Source organism: Sorex fumeus, unplaced genomic scaffold (genome assembly GCF_029834395.1).
Source record: "Sorex fumeus unplaced genomic scaffold, SorFum_2.1 ptg000063l, whole genome shotgun sequence".
NCBI classification, from domain to species: domain Eukaryota; kingdom Metazoa; phylum Chordata; class Mammalia; order Eulipotyphla; family Soricidae; genus Sorex; species Sorex fumeus.
In genome coordinates this window covers 23,316,653-23,330,170 of record NW_026606120.1, presented here as the reverse complement: position 1 = coordinate 23,330,170, position 13,518 = coordinate 23,316,653, and the positions used below count along the sequence as shown (strand labels likewise).

Here is a 13,518-nt window from a genome sequence, read left to right as displayed (position 1 = left end):
GAAAAGCATGCTGAATGGAGACTATAGACCAAACATGATTGCCACTCAATGCCTCTTTTGTAAACCACAGCACCCAAAAGGAGAGAGAACAAAAGGGAATGCCCTGCAACAGAGGCAGGGTGGGATGGGGCGGGGAATGGGGTGGGAGGGATTTTGGGATCTGTGGTGGTGGAAAATTGGCACTGGTGGTGGTATGGGTACTTGATCATTGTATAATTGAAACCCAAGCACAAAAATTTGTAAGTCTACAACTGTACCTCATGGTGTTTCACTAATAAAAATTTTAAAAAAACATTATTGCAACTGGAATTTTTCATGTTTTAAAAGTCTATGGCATTTGTTGACATGAACTAAGAAATAAAATCTATTCATTTTTTAGATTATTGAGTAGAGACTATAATTAATTTTAACCTAAACAATTTTTCAAAATTAATCAAATAACTTTTGATTACTACTCTTTATCGGCTTATAATATTATATTTAATACTTCAGAATAATCGCATTAAAGTAACAATCACAATATAATCACAATTTGATAGAGCTGCCACAAATCAAACTCTACTTTCCCCGATTTTATTTTGCGCACAATAAACATTACTATGATTCTGACTATTATAAAAAGAGTTCATTAGAATACCTGTCATGTTGCAATATACAAGAGATGGTCCCAGTGGGCCACTTCCATCGGAATCAATATAGTAGAGTCCTGAGGAGTTTCCCCTGTGCTTGTAGGCTTCACAAGACTGCTCGTACAGTGCTGCAAAACACATGATCTCAGACAACACCACAATGAGCTGTGTCCCACTAGCAGCTTTATTGTGTGATGCCTTCCCCTGGCAGTACTCACTCTGAACTGCTCTCATGCACATTTTCTCTAGAGGACTGGTCTCTGTTGCAATTAGGCAGTGAGCTGAATCTGAGACATTTTAAGAGTTATTACTGTGGGATATGTGAAGCTGAATCCCTTATGACCTTCAGATACATCCAAGTATCTGAAGCACATTAGCTTACCTGTCAGTATATAATAATAGATACTATTATTTTTTATTTCCTTTATATTACTCAATAGTTATACTCTTTGTTTAGTTAAAGCAATTTATATATGAAATGAATTTTTAACAATTCATTTTGAAAGATGCAGTTTTAAAGATGCACTTTACTAATGAGCAATTCTGCCTTCTTCACTTTGTAAAGCTTGTTTAACAGAGCTTCTTAAAATTATCCATAATGATTATTCAAGAAATTGAAACTCAAACAAAATGTGTGTGAAAACCTCTTTGTAATTTCAGTTTATCCTGATTCATTTTGGAATTTTTCATATTACCAATAATTTTTTCTAAAGGTAAAGGTAAAGGCCCTCCCGTTGATCATCGATTTGCTCAAGCGGGCCCAGTAACGTCTCCATTGGAGACTTTGTTGTTACTGTGTCTGGCATATGGAATACTCTCGGTAGATTGCCAGGCTCTCTGAGAGGGGAGGAGGAATCCAACTCGCGTCGGCCATGTTCGCTGCGAGCAAGGCAAACGCCCTACCCGCTGTGCTATCGCTCCAGGCCGCTCGAGCAAATTTTTTCTATAAACAAAGAAAATTATTTACATGTGTAGATGATAGACTTAATATTTAGAATAAGTTTTTATGAATAATCAACTGCAAACATCTCATTTGTTTCTTGGACAGGAATAATCTTTAGAAAACCTGTAAAGCTCTCAATGACTGCCAGAAAATGGTACAGGGCTCTTTCTGGCACATGGTTGGATTGGCACTTTAAAACACTAGTGATAAGATTTGGCATCCACACCAACTCTCATGTAAAAGTACAGGAAAATCCTTAAATTGAACTGATCCAAGAAAGGGGGATAGGGAGGGAAAGAGATAAGAGGAGGGTGTGAACATTGATCTGTCTGCACTGATGAGATTCTAGATCTAAAGTTTTAAACCCTGTAACTACTCTCCATAGCTAAGGAAAATGCAGAGAGGGCTTCAAGAATTACTGTTGTTTGTCTCTCAAAAAAGGGAAAATTTTAAGAACTAATGTTTGTCCAGGAATTTTATAAAAGAAAACACTGTTTTATTAAATATAGCCACACATCAATCAATGTGTCCAGGTTGGAGTTTCCCAAGTAAATAACACAATTATTGCCACTTATAGTGATGGAAACACAGACAATATTGATAGCGGTGGTTACATTTGGATTAGGATTGAAATTTCCTATGGAAATAGAGTATGAAAACCTGTTCTTAACGTGAATGCACATATGTACTAATTGTGTACTTGGAGAAAAAAATATTTATTGCATACCAAAAGACAATAAGCTTATGATCTCTTACTACTGATCTAGAAACCTCAGGCCCTCATTTTATTTTTCAGTAGAGAACCACAATGAAGTTAATTTAATTATTAGGAAAATATTTTTTCACAAGTGAAAAAATCTATTATCTCTCATAATTGTATTCATATTTGTTTAGATCATAATTAGATCAAAGTGAGATATTATTTTAGCTATCATTCCTTAATCACTAACATTCAGCAGGTATTGAGTCATTGATTAAAACATCTGCTAGATGTGACAAGGGATGATCCAAGTAAGAAATTGACTGTTTAACACAAATGACTCTGACCAAATCTCTCAACGTTTAATTTCTTATTATTCAGCCCAATTCCAATGAAGAGTAGTCCTGTAAATTCTAACCTGACACCATTATAAAAAATAGAGGCAAGTGAATTTACTCTGGTTGAATTTACCTTGTGTTTACGGGGTTATTTACCTCCCTAAGTTCAGCAAGATGCTGTGGGCTCCTCTGTGGAACTGCCAAAATGGGGACCAAGTGTTCTTATCTGAACACAAATTCCTAAATTTCCACCCATATCAAACTGGACCATGTCAATTCATATGCTGCCTTCTTTCCACACAGTGTAAAATTTATTAAATAATTTTAAGGAAGAACTCTCAGAAATGAAACATAACCTCTAATAAGAAGAACTGGTGGTGGTTGGATGTGCTCATTTTTATACCATGCTCTGCGGGTAGGGCGTTCGCCTTACAAGCGGCCAACATGGCCGACCCGAGTTCGATTCCTCCGCCCCTCTCGGAGAGCCCGGCAAGCTACCGAGAGTATTGGATATGCCAGACACAGTAACAACAAAGTCTCCAATGAAGACGTTACTGGGCCCGCTCGAGCAAATCGACGATCAACGGGAGGGCCTTTACCTTTACCTTTACCTCTTTACTTAAAGTCCCAGGGAAGGAAGGTATGTATTAAGAAATGAGAACAGTGCTATACAAATAAGGGGAAGCTAAGACAAAAGCCAATAATTAGAAAACCATGAGAATTTCAGGACTCTACTAAGAGAACTCACTGTCACTGTCACTGTCACTGTCCTTCCGCTGTTCATCGATTTGCTTGAGCAGGTCCAGTAACGTCTCAGATTTGCTGCTACTTTGTTTGGCCTATTGAATATGTCACGGGTAGCTTGCCAGGCTTTGCCGTGCAGGCAAGGTACTCTCGGTAGCTTGCCGGGCTCTCCGAGAGGGGCGGAGGAATTGAACCCTGCTCGGCCAGGCCAGCTATGCGCAAGGCAAACACCCTACTGCTGTGCTATTGCTCCAGCCCACTAAGAGGAATAAGTGGGTCTAATCATTTACTGGTCAGACAAGTTTGGTTAGCTTTAAACTTGAGAGAATTATTTTTCAGGAAAGAGAATGCCGATCAAGACAGAAGAAACATAATCGACTGGAGATCAAGAGATCTGTCTTAAAGCAGTCTGACCATGTACTCATTTCCTCTTTCATAAATGTGAACTGGAGATCATTGTACTTACCTCCAGGATGCTTTTAAATATTAGATAAATTAAAATTTGTGGACAGATAGTAAATTCCAGTATGTTATCATCATAAAAATTTATCATGAAACCCAATAACTTGTTTTGCTACAGAACTCAGAAACTAAAATTGGCTCAAATTTAAACAGGGTAAGTTATATATTCTAGATTTAAAAAAAAACACTTTATAATTTTTTTCATTACTTACTATTGCTTGGGCTGGAGCGATAGCACAGCGGGTAGGGTGTTTGCCTTGCACGCAGCTAACATGGCCGACCCGAGTTCGATTCCTCCGTCATTCTCGGAGAGCCCGGCAAGCTACTGAGAGTATCTCGCCCGCATGGCAGAGCCTGGCAAGCTCCCCGTGACGTATTCGATATGCCAAACACAGTAACAAGTCTCACAATGGAGACGTTACTGGCCCCGCTGGAGAAAATCGATGAACAACGGGAGGACCGTGACTGTGACTTACTACTGCTTACCTTCTATTTTTTCTTGTCTATTTATTGATGTATTTCTGTAAGCTGTCATGACATCACTAGAAATTAAAATTTGTTAAAAGTATATCAGACAGGTTTGTTCCTTGCTGGGAAAGCCCATGTTATCTCTTGAACATTTGTCTCTTTCTTTCTCTTTTCTCAAATTTGTCTAAGTAAAACCATTTTTAAAGCAAATTAGACTCAAAGTTGAGTCTCTGTTTTCTGCTATCATTTTTACACCATATGTTTGTGCAGATGCATATAAACATAGTTATGAGAAGGAAAATCGGAAAATAATGAAGAAGGAGACTAAGCAGTTTGCAAGGCTTACAGGAATGGCATGTAGCACCTGTGTAACCAGTGTGCTGGCAATCGCAAGAGAAGGTGTCCCAGGACTGAGAACATACACCCCCATGTTCACAATAGCTGGGCAGGCACCTAGAAGAAGACATACACACTATTACTGCCCAACTCCATCAGGAGTTATATGCATCTTAGTACTAATCCGCTGCTAGAAAAATTGGAGGAAGACGAACTCAAAAGAAACAACAAAGATAACTAGTTTTGTCAACATGATTTCCTAACATAACACCACCATGGTCTAATAAATTTAGTAGAGTCTACCAAAAATTACATACTGGGGATAGATACACTCACTGTATATTGTATTATATCAGGAAATAGGCTTGCTTTTCCTAAAATGTAATAAAATTAATTTCATAGAGGACCACGGTATAAATTGTTTAGAGTGGCCATACACAGCACATGTTACTAGCCTGCATCTCTGTATGTGTAGTATAGTATAAGTATAGGAAAGAAAATATTATTAAATATTCTCCCTTTTGAGAACTCTCCTATAGAAAAGCACTTGGGTTGAATATTGACCTATTTTGGCAATGGTACATGAGTACATTGCTTTCAGCAGTGGACCAACTCTCATTTCATTCTTATCCTATAACCCCAGCCATATGAAAAAAAAACAACACATACTTATATGGTAAACATATGCTTAGGGTGCACAAAATTCTGAGTTATCTCCCCAGCACCAAGTGGTCCACTGAATACTGCCAGTTATAGCCCTGGTGAACCACAAGCACCACTGGCAAAAGTTTCTCCAGAAGCATCTTTTTTAAAAGAAACTTAGGCTTCAGCCAAATGACAAATAGGACAAATGCATAAGAGGACTATAAAGCATCCAACTCCACTGACCGCAGATGACTAACTTAACAATAGCCACAGAACTGTGAATTTAACCAAGAGGATTTTCAATCATTATGTTTTACAGTACTTTATTGTGCAGCTAAAGCTAACTGCTCTATGAACCTACCATTAGAATTTGATGCCCTATTGATTTAGTAAATAATTGCAAATTTTAAGAGAAATAAGAAATTAAAAACAAAATATTTCAACAAAAATGAACCAGTGGAATACAATACAGAGCCACAAATTAAAGTTACCAGAATATGGACAGCCAATTCACTTATTTCTGAGTTGGGGAGCCCACAACTGGTGGTAGTCAGGTCTTACTCCTGGCTTTGTGTACAGAGATGACTTCTGGTGAGGCTTGGGTGTATGGTATGGGGAATCAAGCTAGGCGCTTCACATGCAAGGAAGCATCCTTAACTGCTGTACTCTGTTGCACTCTTTCTCTCTGTCCCCACAATTTTACTATTTTTTTTAATTTTTTTTTATTAGTGAAACACCATGAGTTACAGTTGTAGATTTACAGTTTTTTGTGCTTGGGTTTGATTATACAATGATCAGATACCCATCCCTCCACCAGTGCCCATTTTCCACCACCATGGATAATATCCCCCCCACCCCCATTCCCCATCACCCCCTGCCTCTGTGGCAGGGCAATCCCCTGTGTTCTCTCTCTCCTTTTGGGTGTTGTGGTCTGAAAAAGAGGCATTGAGTGGCAAACATGTTCAGTCCATAGTCCATTTTCGACATGCATCTCCCCTCCTGGGAGGGTCCTCCAAACACCCTTTATTTGGTGTTCCTTCTCTGTCTGAGCTGCCCTTTCCTCTAGAATGCCCGACTGGCCACTAAGCTATGGAGTAATCCTCCTGGTGCTGATCTCAGCTATTCTTGGGTATTAATCTCCTATTTTGTTACTTTATATCCCCCAGATGAATGCAATCTTTCTATGTCTATCCCTCTCTTTCTGACTCATTTCGCTTAGCATGATACGTTCCATGTTGTACCACTTGTATGTAAATTTCATGACTTCATCTTTTCTAAGAGCTACATAGTACTCCATTGTGTAGATGTACCAAAGTTTCTTTAACCAGTCATCTGTTCTTGGGCATTCAGGTTTCTTCCAGTTTCTGGCTATTGTAAAGAGTGCTGCAATGAACAAACAAGTGCAGATGTCACTTCGACTATACATTTTTGCTTCTCTGGGATATATTCCCAGGAGTGGTATTGCTGGGTCAAATGGGAGCTCAATTTCTAATTTTTTGAAAATCGTCCATACTGTTTTCCAGAAGGGCTGAACCAGTAGACATTCCCACCAACAGTGAAGGAGTGTCCCTTTCTCGCCACATCCACGCCAGCATCTGTTGCTTTTGTTCTTTTGAATGTGGGCCAGTCTCTGAGGTGTGAGATGGTATCTCATTGTGGTTTTGATCTGCATCTCCCATATGATTAATGATGTAGAGCATTTTCTCATGTGCTTTTTTGCCATTCAGATTTCTTCTTTGAAAAAGTTTCTGTTCATTTCATTGCCCCATTTTTGGATGGGGTTGGATGTTTTCTTCTTGTGGAGTTTAACCAGTATTTTGTATATCCGGGATATCAACCCCTTGTCGTATGGGTATTGGGTGAATATCCTTTCCATTCTGTAGACTGTCTTTGTATTTTGGTCACTGTTTCTTTGGAGGTGCAGAAGCTTCTTAGTTTAAGATAGTCCCATTTATCTATCTCTGTTTTCACTTGCTCGGCCAGTGGCGTGGCATCTTTGAAGATACCATTAGCTTCAATGTCATGGAGGGTTTTGCCAACTTTGCCTTCAATGTACCTTATGGTTTCTGGTCTGATGTTGAGGTCTTTAATCTATTTTGATCTTACTTTTGTACACGGTGTTAGGCAGAGTTCTGAGCCCATTTTTTGCATGTAGCCGTCCAGTGATGCCAGCACAATTTGTTAAAGAGGCTTTCCTTACTCCACTTCACATTACTTGCACCTTTATCAAAGATTAGATGATCATATGATTGAGGGGAGATGTCAGTGTATTCAACCCTGTTCCACTGGTCTGCAGTTCTGCCTTTGTTCCAGTACAATGCTGTTTTAATCATTACTGCTTTGTAGTAGAGTTTGAAGTTCGGGAGGTTGATTCCTCCCATTTTCTTTTTCCCAAGAATTGCTTTAGCTATTCGTGGGGGCTTATTGTTCCTTATAAATTTCAGGAGTGTTTGCTTCATTTCTTTGAAGAATGTCGTGGGTATCCTTATAGGGATTGCATTGAATTTATACAATGCTTTCGGTAGTATTGCCATTTTGACAATGTTAAGTCTCCTGACCCATGAGCAGGGGATATCTTTCCATTTCCTCATGTCCTCTTTTATTTCCTGAAGTAGCGTTTTGTAGTTTTCTTTGTACAGGTCCTTTACTTCCTTAGTTAAGCTGATTCCTAAGTACTTGATTTTCTGGGGCACAATTGTGAATGGGATTGTTTTTTTCATGTTGCTTTCTTCTCTCTCACTTTTTGCATATACGAATGCCATGGATTTTTGGGTATTGATTTTATAGCCTGCAACTTTACTATACGAGTCTATTGTTTCTAGGAGTTTTTTGGTGGAGGTTATAGGGTTCTCTAAGTAGAGTATCATATCATCTGCGAATAGTGAGAGCTTGATTTCTTCCTTTCCTACCTGAATGCCCTTAATATCTTTTTCTTGCTAATCGCTATTGCAAGTACTTCCAGTACTATATTGAACAGCAGTGGAGAGAGTGGGCATCCTTGTCTCGTCCCTGATCTTAGAGGGAAGGCTCTCAGTTTTTCCCCATTGAGGATGATGCTTGCTGTAGGCTTGTGGTAGATGGCTTTAATTATGTTGAGGAAGGTCCCCTCTATACCCATTTTGGCTAGGGTTTTCATCATAAAGCGGTGCTGGATCTTGTCAAATGCTTTCTCTGCATCTATTGATATAATCATATGCTTTTTATCTTTTCTTTTGTTTTTATATATGATATATATATCTATTATGTTCATTGATTTCCGAATATTGAACCATCCTTCATCCCTAGGATGAATGCTATTTGGTCATGGTGTATGATCTTTTTGATGAGTAGTTGGATTCTATTTGCTAGAAGTTTCTTGAGGATCTTTGCATCTGTGTTCATCAGAGATATCGGTCTGTAATTCTCTTTCTTTGTGGTATCTCTATCTGCTTTTGGTATCAGTGTGATACTTGCTTCGTAAAAACTGTTCGGAAGTGTGCTTGGTATTTCAATTTCGTGGAAAAGCTTAAAGAGGATTGGGAGTAAGTCCTCTTTAAAGATTTGGAAGAATTCACTAGTGAATCCATCCGGACCAGGACTTTTGTGCTTGGGGAGACTTTTTATTACCATTTCAATTTCCTTGATGGTGATTGGTCTGTTCAGGTATTCCAGGTCTTCTTGGTTCAGTCTTGGGAGTCTGTAGGAGTCTAGGAATTTATCCATTTCCTCGAGGTTTTGATGTTCCATGGCATAAAGTTTCTCAAAGTACTCCCTGAGGATCCTTTGAACTTCTGTAGTTTCTGTTGTAATGACCCCCTTTTCATTTCTGATTCGGTTTATTAGGGTTTTCTCTCTCCCTTTCTTTGTGAGTTTTGCTAGAGGCTTATCAATCTTGTTAATTTTCTCGAAGAACCAGCTCTTGGTTTCATTGATGTTTCGGATTGTTTTTTGGGTTTCCATCTCGTTAATCTCTGCTCTGAGTTTTATTATTTCCTTTCTCCTATTCGGGTTGTGCTCCTTTTTTTCGGTCCTTCTGCAAGCTCTTAAGCTGTGAGGTTAGGTTACTCATGTGTGCTCGCTCCTCCTTCCTGAGGAATGCTTGTAGAGCTATAAACTTTCCTCTTAAGACAGCTTTTGCTGTGTCCCATAAGTTTTGGTAACTCGTGTCCTCATTTTCATTCGTTTCTGGGAATCTTTTGATTTCCTCTTTGAGTTCCTGTCTAAGCCACTCGTTCTTCAGAAGAGCACTGTTTAATTTCCAGGTGTTTGATTTAGTTTTCTGTTTTTGTATGTGATTTACTTCTAATTTCAGCGCATTATGGTCTGAGAAGATTGTCGATACAATCTCTATCTTCTTAATTTTTTGGAGGCATGTTTTGTGGCTCAGCATGTGCTCTATCTTGGAGAATGTTCCATGTACGGTTGAGAAGAATGTTTATTCAGCTTTTTGAGGATGAAGTGTCCTGTATATATCTACTAAGTCCCTTTCTTCCATTGTTTCCCTCAGATGAAGTATGTCCTTGCTAAGCTTGAGTCTGGTTGATCTATCAAGAGGTGACAAAGCAGTGTTGAAGTCTCCCACTAGAATTGTGTTGCTGTTGATGTCTTTTTCCAAATCTATGAGTAGTTGTTTTAAGTACTTTGCTGGTCTCTCATTAGGTGCATATACATTTATTATTGTAAGTTCTTCCTCTTGTAATGATCCTTCGATCAATAAGAAATGACCTTCACTGTCTCTTATGACCTTCCTCACTCTGAAATCGATGTGGTCTGATATTAGGATGGCTACCCCAGCTTTTTTCTGGGAGCTGTTTGCCTGTAGGATTGTTTTCCAGCCTTTGACTCTGAGTCTGTGTTTGCTTTGACTATTGAGATGTGTTTCTTGCAGGCAGCAGAATGTTGGGTTCAATTTTCTAATCCATCCTGCCACTCTATGTCTTTTAATTGGTGCGTTTAGCCCATTGACATTGAGAGAGATTATTGCTATGGGATTTTGTCCCATTGTTCTGTTGAAATTTGGTGTATTTGAGGGGCCTTTCTTGCCTTAAAGTAGCCCATTTAGTTGTTCTTGTAACCATGGTTTTGAGCCTATGAAGTTCCTGAGCTGTTGTTTGTCTGTGAAACTGTGTGTTGTTCCTTCTATTATGGATGAGAGTCTCGCTGGGTAAAGTATTTTTGGGGAGGCATATATTTCATTGAGTTTTTTCACTATGTCCCACCACTGTTTTCGGGCCATAAGGGTTTCGTCAGAAAAATCAGCTGTGAATTTTAAGGATGCTCCTTTGTAAGAGATTTCTTTCTTCGATCTTGCTGCTTTCAGAATTTTGTCTCTGTCTAAGGTTTTGGTCATTTTGATCAGAATGTGTCTTGGGGTATTTTTATTCGGATTTCTTCTAGCTGGTACCCTTCGGGCCTCCTGAATATGGTCACAAGTTTTCTTCAGCTCTGGAAACGTTGTAGCAATGATGTCTTTGACAGTTTCTTCTTCATCAAGGTTTTCTTCCTGTACCTCTGGGACTCCAATAATTCTTATGTTACCCCGCTTGGCTTCATCACGATCTTCTCTTGCCATCTGTTCCCGAATTGTGAATCTCTTTTCCATTTTCTGCTCTTTTCTGGAGAGTCTCTGAACTTCATCTTCGAGCTCACTGATTCTGTTCTCAGCAGCTGTTACTCTGCTGATGAGGCCTTCCACTGAGTTTTTCAGTTCGCTTACGAGATTTTTCAGGTCTGACATTTCTGATTGCATTTTCCTCATTTCTGCCTTCAAATCCTCTTGTCTTCTATTGGCATTGCTTTCCATTGTTTCTTTTAGTTCCCTACGCATCCTAAGTAGCTCCCTCCTGAATTCCTTGTCAGAGAGGTTGTCTAACACTGCAGTACTGTTGGTGCCATCTGGGCTAGACTCTTCAATAAGAAAGTTTGGTGGGCTTTTGCGTTGCTTTACCATTGTGAAAACTGTGGTTTAGTCCTTAACATTCACTGTCAATATTCTGCTTGATATGCAGTGTGAGTTAAGATAGGCTTATGAGTTATTGGCTACTGTGTTAGTAGTGACTGAGCTAAACTAGAGAAGTTTCCATCGAAGAAGGTAGCTTATGGTTCCTATGACATATGTAGTGGGAAAATATTACGCGGCCACGTTAGCGGCCGCGGCTCCTGAAAGAGTCCGTGGCACTGAGCGAGGAGTTGGGAACGTCGATGGAGCTAGCTGTGCATGCGCAGAGAGGGTCCCAGGCCCTTGGGGGCGGGCTGTACCTGGTTGGAATAGGAGCCGTTCGCTTGGTTACCCAGAGCTGGGCCTCCGTGCCTGTCCCACGTATACCAGGGGTAAAACCGGCTTTCTAGGAGGTGGTGCTAGCTGAACATGCGCACAGAGGGTCCCAGGCCCTTGGGGGCGGGCTGTACCTGGTTGGATTAGGAGCCGTTCGCTTGGTTGCCCAGAGCTGGGCCTCCGTGCCCGTCCCACGCAGACCAGGGGTAAAACCGGCTTTCTAGGAGGTGGAGCTAGCTGGGCATGCGCACAGAGGGTCCCAGGCCCTTGGGGGCGGGCTGTACCTGGTTGGAATAGGAGCCGTTCTCTTGGTTGCCCAGAGCTGGTCCTCCGTGCCCGTCCCACGCAGACCAGGGGTAAAACCGGCTTTCTAGGAGGTGGAGCTAGCTGGGCATCAATTTTACTATTTTTTAAGGAGAGCATGAAAAGCAGTTTTGAAGAATTACTCTTGGCTTTGTGTTCAGAGATCATTTCTAGGTACACTGAGGGGACTTTTTTCTGTGTTCTGTAGTGAAGCCAGGCCAGTCATATGCAAGGCAAATGCCATAGCAGATGTATTATTTCCCCAGCCCCTGTCAATTTATGACAAATAGGCTAAGAATATACAATGAGCAAAGGAAATTCTCTTCAACAAACACTGTTGAGAAAATTGAACAGCTACATTTTAAAAAGTAACCAGATAAATATTTAACATCAAAAGAAAAATAATTTTAAATGGATTGATGGCATGGATTAACTCCTAAACCATACATAAGAAAATATGTGTTACACACTAGATATTGATACATACTAGATATTGATAACAGATATTTGCAGTCTCAATTTTAATATCAAGGGCATCAAGAGTTAAAATAAGAGTGAAAGTAGTATTAAATCAAAATATGAAAAGGTTTTGTATGGTGAAAGAAACTACTACCAGAGCAAAAAGGCAGCCTAATAATTGGGAAAAGATATTTTATACATCATGTACTCTACAAACAGGTTTGTATATAATGCATGAAGGAATCACACAACTCAACTAAAACAACAAAATTCAACACAATGCAAAATGGACATTAATCTGCATAGACTCTTTTAAAAATAAAAAAATATATATAGGAAGAAAGAAAACGAAAGATGGCAGTGTGAACATGCAAAAGTGCTCACTCCTTATCATCAGAAAAATGCAAATCAAAATCACATTGAGTTCTCACTGCATATTTGTGACAATGACCCTTATCAAAAAAGCTCTGCAAGAGCCATAGAAAGGCCAGGGGTGGTCTATTATATCAAGGAGGCATGGGACCTCTGGCACCACAAGGACAAGACAAAAAAAAAATTTTAAAGATCAGAACTAGGGGCTGGAGAGACAGCACAGCGGGTAGGGCATTTGCTTGCACGCGGCTGACCCGGGTTCGATTCCCAGCATCCCATATGGTCCCCTGAGCATCGCCATTCATTCATTGCACACAGCTGACCCAGATAAAATCCCTGGCATTCCATATAGTGCCCTGAGCACTGCCAGAAGTAATTCCTGAGTACCAAGTCAGATTACCCCTAAACATTGCCGGGGTGTCAGAACAATAACAACAAAAAACTGCATCTCTAATGATTATTAAAAACATTTACGGTGCACTGTGGACAGGAAAAGAGACCTTAATTCAGCACTAATCCATAGAAAATAGAAAGTTCAATGAGATGCCATTGCATATCTTATAATATGGATATTGTAATAATAATGATAAAAAGAAAGTTTAATATAGCTCAGTGATAGACTCTCACTTTGCATGTGAGGCCTGGGTTCAATTTCTGGCACCAAAAAATTAAATAAATAAACAAAATTAAAACTGAAAATTAAAAGAAGTCAAACAAGTGATGGTGAAGATAATGTAAGCTCCCCGTGACGTATTCGATATGCCAAACACAGTAACAATAAAGTCTCCAATGGAGACGTTACTGGGTCCGCTCGAGCAAATCGAAGATAATAAATTACTGAAACAATATATTGATATGGGGATGTA

General features: G+C 39.6%; 1 pseudogene; it reads right to left on the bottom strand.

Annotated features, from left to right (window-relative positions):
• Nucleotides 1-13,518, bottom strand: part of LOC130034949 (contactin-associated protein-like 3) — a 158,780-nt pseudogene that overhangs the window by 65,292 nt on the left and 79,970 nt on the right.